Here is a 9324-nt window from a genome sequence, read left to right on the forward strand (position 1 = left end):
TCCTCGAGATCAAGAAATGCTCTTAATGAATTAGAGCAAAGAAACACATTCAAAGAGTGTCCATCACTAAGCCTACTGCTAATGATAAAACAAAATTTGGCACTTTTCGATTGAAATTTCTTCAATCCCTTTTAGATAACATAAACTCCCGTTTTCCAAATAAAGACTTTTTCGTTGATCCTTCAGTGTTAAAACCTGCTTCTTGGCCTGTTGATCAAAATGAACTAGTGTTCTTCGGAGACGATGCCATCCCTCGATTCTCCAAATTGTTGAAACAGTCAATGAATGGTGTTTCCTTCGTAGTCAAAGAATTTCGTTTGTATATACAAGAACAATTCTTCTTACATGCCTCCAGCTGTTCAGGAACTTAAAAAATCTGTGGAAGTAATACCGATATCAACTGCAGAATGTGAAGTGGGTTTAGTGTTATGAATCAAACATTGAATGATCTGGGGAATCGTATGCAGATTGTAACACTTAGCAAGCTCCCCCTTTTGTATCTATAAATGGTCCACCTTTGGGTTTCTTTAATGCCGAAAAATATGCAACAATATGGATAAAATTGAAGTGTCACGGTGCTACAGACAATCCTACCGGGAAAGCAAAAAATGTCGAAAAATGTTCACATGTATCTCGCCTTTTCAACTAAAACGTAAGTAATGTTTTTAATTAAAAAAAACTTTAGTTTGTTGTATTTACGTACTTTTTGTATTACTCTATCTTTACTACATTTTCTGTTATTGTTTTGTTACTTTTGCTAATTGAATGTTTTGTTTAGCAAGATTTTGAATCTGAACATAAAATATTACTCTGATTAGAGGAGGCTCCAGAAAACATTTTTGGCCATCTCACAACTTTGAAGCCCTACTGCCCCTAATGTATATGCAAATGCACTACACATTGTGATCCACCTATCCCTCCCCCCAATGGTAAATTAACAAATCGAACCCCGGTATATAACGCTTTTCTTTTCTGGATTGCTGGGGCCGCGGTGGCTCTGTGGTAGAACGTTCAACGCTGGTGCTTGGGGTCCCGGGTTTGATCCCAGCCCCCGCCGAGTGAACTTTGTGGTGGACAAACACCGTGTCCGTGGGTTTGCTCGGGGTTCTCCCGTTTCCTAGTACTTTCTTCATTCCACCATTTCATTCATTACTCATCATCACCTTCTCCTTTAGCCTAACCGGCATAACGGTGGGACGTAAAACTCATAGATTTCATTTCATTTCATTTTTTTTCTTTTCTGGCTTACCTGATCAATTTAACAAGGAAAAAACTAAGGAAAATGAAATTAATTTTTTTTCAGTTTAACGTCCTACGATTATGCCCATTAGGCTGATTACGGAGAGGATGATTATGGAAGTGAATAAGGATGGAAAAGCTAGTGAAATGAGAATGTAGCAGGAAATGAAAGTATCCGACAAAGCCCACGGATATGATATTGACCATCACATGCTAACTTTACTGAGTATCGAATCAGGAACCCCCTGCAACACTGGTAAACTCTCTACCACTGAGCCACCGCGGCCCCCACAATACTAAGAAATCCACGTAAATGAGATAAATATAAAGATTTCGATAAAATTAGAATATTAGTTTCCATTTTTAATTTCAAAGAGCACATTAGCTAGTGCAACAGGAAAGAACAGACGTCAATTAGTATTTCCGGTTTTAATATTAAGCTCCATAGAGCCAAAACAGTAACAGATAGAAAGTAATGACATTATGATATGGATTCAGCGTTCGAGGAACAAGTTTTACCTTTCATCTTACTTCTCTATTGCAACTTTTAGTTGTAGATACACAACTTCGAATTCGAGTATTGAATTCGCGTAGTTTCGAAGTCGACCGTGCAACGAAACTCACTTGTAAAGTAATAGCAATTATGGATAATGCCTGCAGTATCAACCTTTGAGTTGAGCACTAGGAAATACATCTTAACAACGTGTATAATTAGTCTAGAATTTCTAAGACGTGTTTAAACATATTTTGGGACATTCAGGTCCGCTTAGGCGCGTTAGGCACGTGCCTAGGGTGCAAAAAATTGGAGGGCGACAGAAGAGAAAAAATTAAAATACGCTGGTGCAGAAAACCACATTTCCGTTACGCTTGAGCTAACTGGTTACAAACAAACTACAGGCTAATCGGCTGTAGATCTGTAGATCTAGGGGCTGTAGATTTAGGCGGCTAATGTCAATGTGATACGTATAATTTTACTTTAGTTAATAGAAAATAGAGACTTTTATTAATTGATAAATAAGAATACTTAAGGACAGTTGTCTGGGGATAATTGGGCGGGTGGAAACAACTATTAACTGTACTAATATTATGAAAAATACGTGTTTTCTATTAGGACACAAAAGTCGAGACTGTGGAAATGATTCCTTGTGCACTTTTTAATTATAATAATTTAAGAGAAACCTATAAATTCAATCTCCGTCTATTTAAAACTACTAGCTTGTCACTCAATATGCTAAACTGAAGATCAACATGATGAAAGAATAAAAAAAAAATGAAAACAACAATTATAATATATAATATACTACCAATCCATGCCATTATCCTTTCCTTACGACTGCCGGTTACCAGTCAGGGACACGGCGGGTCCATATGTGGTGCACAATGAAAGACTCTCCAAAGACCAAAACCAAGAAAGGGAAAAAAGTAAGAGAATTAAAGAAAATTCCACTCAAACCAAAACTGGTAAGGTAATAACTGAACGGGGTGCGTAATAATTTGAAGTGCCTAGGACGCCGGGGAGGTTAAAAACGGCCCTGGGGACATTACTTTCGTGGTTCTGTTGATACATAAATATACAATATTTCAGTTACATAGGCATTTTGTGTATATTTACTTCTGTCACCAAGACTCACGTAAGGATACAGATCGGGTCGTCAGAGATGAAGGAAAGGAAAATAAGCAGAACTAGGACATTTTGCTAGAAACTCGGGCAAGGATCTTTACTTCTGAAAATCGAAAGAATTTTTCAACTGTTTTAATGATATTCTAAGGGTATCAACAGTTTACTAAGGGGGTAGCTTAAGTTAGATTTGTAGAAGGGAGATGGAATATATTTTGAAGATACAACTCCTGAGGAAAGATCAATCAGCGTGGTAACGGGTTTCGAACCCAGGTCTTCAATAATGCAAAATCAACGATGTAATCCAAGGCCATTATCTCTCTCTCTCTCTCTCTCTCAGTGTCTATGCTACTAGACACAAAACTAGAAATTACATTTCATTTCTTGTATATGATTTATGTTTTCGTCCCATATTATTGGCAGTTCTTCCGTAAATTTTCTAACATTTTTCTTCCTGATTCTGCAATAAGCACATAATCTATAAACCATATACATCTTATTATTCCATCTCCTATTGACATTTCATTTTACTATATGTTGTATACTTAAATTAATTAAGAACCCTCTCTAACAGCTCTTCGAACTTCGCTCTCCTCCGTCATTTCAGATTTTTCTAACTTGATTTGCTTGTTTTGTGGATTGAAGTTGAGCGAGGGAGGAGTACTGATTCAAGTGGGACCCCAAAATGACTACCAAGGTTCGTCTCAGAAGAGATCGCGCCCGGCTCATCTGCGTTGAAGATTTTAACTTGTTGAGTACGAGTTTTAACTTTTTGCCGTCCTTATGTACCACAATCAGTGGCGTATTTAGGGGCTGGCTTCCCGGCTTAAGCCCCCCCCCGAAATCTTACTTAGTATAGTAAAGTAAATTAAATATCTTACAGAATTTTCACATTTCCAGGCAAATACCCCCCGAAAGTTAGCAAAGCCCCTCAAGAAACAAAATACGCCACTGATCACAATGGTTATGAAGAACAGAACAATGCACATTATATAGCTCCGGAGCACGACTGGAACATTTATGCAGGGCCGGCCCTAAGCAAATTTCTCGCCCCGTGCAATGACATCATTCGCCGTCCCTCCTTTCTCCAGAAAGAATAAGCATTAAAAGCCACGATTTTCAGTATACTACCCCGTCATGAATAACGAGGAGGAGGGAAAGAACACTCGCACTCAGAAAGGCCTAAACACTACAAATACAATCTCTTGTGTCTGTTTTCTTTTCTTTAAATAATAATCTATTATTTTAGTAAAACATAAACTAAACACACCTGCAGAGGAAAGATGAAAATTCTTTTTATAGAATTCAATATCAATCTCCTATCTCAATATATCAGTTTCAAATTCCAGTGCAATTACCTATTTTATCTTTATTTCGTGATTTTCCTTCTACATACAATAAAAAACTAAAAGGAAAAATGTTTCCACCTTCAGTGATAAGGAAATTGTTTGTGACAAAGACAAGAATAGTTTTCATATCAAAACTATGATAATTAACTAAATGAAACAGGTGTTTGCTACCAGTGTTTCTTCTAGGCATGTTTTAGGGGCCACTGATCCCCGAGCTTTAGTGTCCCCAGCCTATGATCTAATAATAAATCATACTGAGAGAGGTGAAAATAATATGTGCCCCTCCAAATGCTGTGTGCCCTCCTGGAACATTTTTTCTAAAGGAAACACTGTTCGCTACTGTTCGAAAATTTAGTTCTTGTGTTTGACAACCATCAAGCAATTCATGCCGGTATTTATTTAACCATTTCTTCAGCACTGTCCATTCAACCTTAAACTAATGCAGCCTAAACATGGCTTATGCAGCATTTAAATACAAGGTTACTTTAGTAAATTTAACCACCATCATTATAAAGTTTCTTTCCAACAAGAAAGATTTGTTTAAAATAATATAGTTATGACAAATGATGCCGCGCCGTGCAAATGCACGCGTTGCACATTTATGGTAGAGTTGGACCTGGCATCATACAACATCAAATCTGACAGTTTAGCCAGTTTATCACCACATTACTTCGCTTGCAACAAATTTGAATGGGGACGTGGCACAAGTCCTAAATGGCACAAGACCTAAACAGCACAAGATTTAAAAATCATTTCGCGGCACAAGTCCTAAACGGCACAAGACCTAAAAATCATTTCGCGGTACAAGACCTAAACGGCATAAGACCTAAACACCACAAGGCCTAAAATTTAGGATCTAGTACCTATATTTTTAGGTCTTATGCCGTTTAGGTATTGTGCCGTTTAGGACTCATGAATGTTGTCCATCTGAATTATAGGACGTCGTCACTGTGACTCGGCTTGGTACTTGGTTTTTGATTCATGCATAACAGTTTCATCCCGTCCATGAAAGTCGTTATATACATATATATATATATATATATATATATATATATATATATATATATATATATATATATATTTATATATTTCAATTAACAAGATACAAGTTTACAAGACAGTGGTGTGTCATGACACTTTGACAATTGTTACCGGTTGTTGATATTGCAAGTATCTCTAGTTTTTCAATATCAGAAAATCTAGTACTTTTTTTCTTTTAGCGCATGAACCATTTCAAACTACAGGTATTGGCAACGATTTTTTATGGGAGGGGGGTCAAATCCTACTTCATTTACCTTGATCTCTTTGAAAAGTGTGGGTCTTCAGGTTCTTCCATTTTCTACTAAATATAATTGAAATCGTCTCTCAATGATCTTAGATATTCTTCAAAGTCATATCTATTCTTTCTGCAGTAACTTGCGTCATGAATTTTCTTTTGTAAGATATTGAACAAGATTTCTTATCTTAATCCTATAACATAAAAAAGTTCAAGTAATAAATTGAAGTCAAACCTTTGAACGGTTTGATAGAATTTTGCTACACGAACTCTTGTCTGAGAATCCCATTCGTCGATGTTTTCATTATGGATTTAAAGAGTCCTAGCAGTTCATCTTTAAAGCTATACAGCACATCTTTTATCCTACTTCTATAGTTAAATCTTGTGTGTCAGGCTGTTGAGATACTTTTGGTGACTGCATAGTCCAAAGCATTTATTCTTTTTGAAGACTTCAAGAAAAAGAAGCAAGTCACGACATAGTTTTTTTTAAAAAAACTTACACCCTTTTGTACAGTCAACGGACTTTTCTAACACTAAATTAAGCCTATGGGCATAACAACTAGGAATGCAATGGATGTACCCGATTGCAATGAAATGAGCTGAGCGAGCTTAAACTACGTAATCATTCCTGGCCATTATGCAATAATAAATGCCATTTTTAATTGTTGACAAAAAAATCGCGTGAAAACTTTTTCCCCATGTTAAGTCTATGCAAGCGTTTTTCGGTCATTATTCCTCGATGGTACATCGGATTTGTGATTTCGACCTATGTTCTCACTCAGCACGACATACTCTATCAGCGTGCTAAGTTTGGTTGAGATCGGCCAAACGGTCTAGGAGGAAGCGTTTTTCGGTCATTATTCCTCGATGGTACATCGGATTTGTGATTTCGACCTATGTTCTCACTCAGCACGACATACTCTATCAGCGTGCTAAGTTTGGTTGAGATCGGCCAAACGGTCTAGGAGGAAGCGTTTTTCGGTCATTATTCCTCGATGGTACATCGGATTTTTGATTTCGACCTATGTTCTCACTCAGCACGACATACTCTATCAGCGTGCTAAGTTTGTTGAGATCGGCCAAACGGTCTAGGAGGAGTTCGCGGACAACCAAACGGCTAACCCGAGTATAAGAGCTTCGCTTCGCTCAGCTCAATGAAAAGATTCGACTTCTGTATATCTTAGTTTAACACGAGGCTGCAGCTTCCTACCTCATCAACCATAACGGAAGCTATATCGTATGTTTGAGCAACAAGTTTTCCGTATTGAAAGTTTGTCAGACAATCAAACAATTTGGGACAGTCAAATTACGGTATGATGAAGACAATTTCACAGTTCTTTTTCAACAAATCAAACTGCATCAAAGTGCAAATTCAACTAGTAGGCTAGAGGCTAGAGCTGGAAATTTGCTGAATCGAAAGTATTCTATAGTAAATTAAAAACAAAATATTTTCAACTTGATTAGCATAAATCCTAAATACTAATAAATATTAGAATTAGAAGGAGCGCCGGGAAACATCTTTACTTCACTCTAATTATCATTACTATTCTCCCTTCCTCTTGATACAGTTCACATATAACACGATGTGCTTCATCGATGGGCATTCCTGTATATTTGATGACACACTTCAGACACTGACAATTTCTTTCAGGCACGAGACAACAATCATCTAATTTTTTCTACTATTTAAACTGAAATAAAACCTGTGTACTACTACTACTACTACTACTACTACTACTACTACTACTACTACTACTACTACTACTAATAATAATAATAATAATAATAATAATAATAATAATAATAATAATAATAATAATAATAATAATAATAATAAATTCCCATAGCTCAAATTAACAGTCAATTAAGAAACTTTTTTTTTAAAGCAAAGCAAACCTATATTAAATTTGTTTGTTAGAATAGCCTATGGAATATACTCTCTCTCGTTCTCTGTGGGTATATTATTCAAATTTAAAGGTAACACATTAACATACAAAGTCATGCGAAAACGATATTTTAACATATAAATAATGCACTTCGGAATATACAGTCTCACAGTAGCAGGTGTTCAATGCTATTACTATGAAAAATCTGCTACTTATATTTGTCTGAAATTGTATACTGATAAGACAATGATATAACCTTACGAATCTGGAAATTACAGCCGTTTCCATCCTTGGAATGGGAAAGCAAACGAAACAGTATAGTAGAATCACTACCAGCTCGATCATCTATAGCGAGAGGAGAGCGAGTAGAATAAACATGCTGATGATATTCTAGATTCTCCTTGTTTTGACAGAGAACGTTCCTATTTTTTCCTGATCCACTCAGCCGAACGGTAACATAAGGGCCATTCCGAAAAGTCCAAATACGAGCGAACAGGATGTTTTTGGCCTTGGCTGGCACGCTGCAAGGTACTTCTGGAGTGAATGACCGCTATTGCGGTTCACGTTACCTCTGAAATCTGCGGTATCAGCAACAGTATGTTCCTATTTGGCGCTGGCATGTTGTGTTCATTCACATTGTGAATGCGGCATAGGCTGTCTGAACTTTTTTTAAAAAAAAAAAAAAGAAAGAAAGAAAAGGAAAATATGTAAACATCTTCCCATGTTGATGTTGAAATTTAGAGACTATGAAAACAACGGAAAACTGTCATATTTTTAACGTTACCGCAGGTAACAGCGGGGATATACACTATACGCCCCTGTTACAAGACGATTCTTCAGTTGTTTCATGTTTGTTTGATATGAATGGAAACACAACCAACACAATTTAAAAAAAACACGTTAAAAAGAAAAAAAACTTACCTTAACAATATCACGTTCATTTGTATAGTAAACTAACAGAAGACCGTGTTCTTGTGTATCCGTAACACAAATGAGTCAGACAAGAAAAGAAAGAAAAAATAAATAAATAAAACGAAAATTCTTCCAATAAGCGTAAAGTGAAAGACATATGTTTCTTATCAAACGAAGAGAAAAAAAAATCTCGCCTAGTCTGATTATAAAAACATTGAGAGCTAACGAGTTTTGTTCTTTAACAATCACTTTTAGTTTGTTGTTTCAATATTTTTTTTTATTGCAGTCCAGGTGATTTGTATTAACAGCTTTTACAACCACCTCGATTCTGATTGTGTTTTCTTTTATTTAAATTCAGTGTGTAACAATAAGATGACAAAAGAAACACAAAATTGTTTTTATCAGGCTCCATTACGGTAAGAATATTAGTTTGTCTTGCGAAAAGTAATGTAATTTTCAAGAATAATTGAAACAATATTTAAAAAAAACACACACACACAAATAAAAGTTCTTTGCATAATGAGGGGCCTCAACTTTCGGAGTGTATGTCATTCATGACCGCCATCTTGAAATCTGCCATTTTGGATTCAAGTCAATTTTTTAAATGGCAAGATGGGTGTATAACACATCAAGCAACACTAGCTTGAGCTCAGGAATTTAGTGATGTAATTTGTTTTTGTTTTTTTCCTATCTTGTACAGTTTAGAAGTTATTAATGTTCAAAGGTGGGAAATTACCTTGATACTAACCCAGTTCTCTCTTTGTTCCAGGTGATATAAAATGGGTCTGACACGTGAACAGAAGATCGAAATCATCCTTATATCAGGGGAACGCAGCTACCGAACAATAGCAGCTGACTACAACAGACAGCACCCAGACAGAGAACCGGTATCCCACAGCACGTTGGCTTACGTGATCACCACATTCTGGGAGATGGGCTCTGTTCAAGATAGGGCACGTAGTGGGCGACCAAACACTGCCACCAATGAGGAAACTGCAACGGCGGTAGTTACGTCGTTTGTAAAGTCCTAAACGAAGTACCCGT

Source organism: Thermobia domestica, chromosome 4 (assembly GCF_964235325.1).
Source record: "Thermobia domestica chromosome 4, izTheDome1.hap1.1, whole genome shotgun sequence".
Classification (NCBI taxonomy): Eukaryota; Metazoa; Arthropoda; class Insecta; order Zygentoma; family Lepismatidae; genus Thermobia; species Thermobia domestica.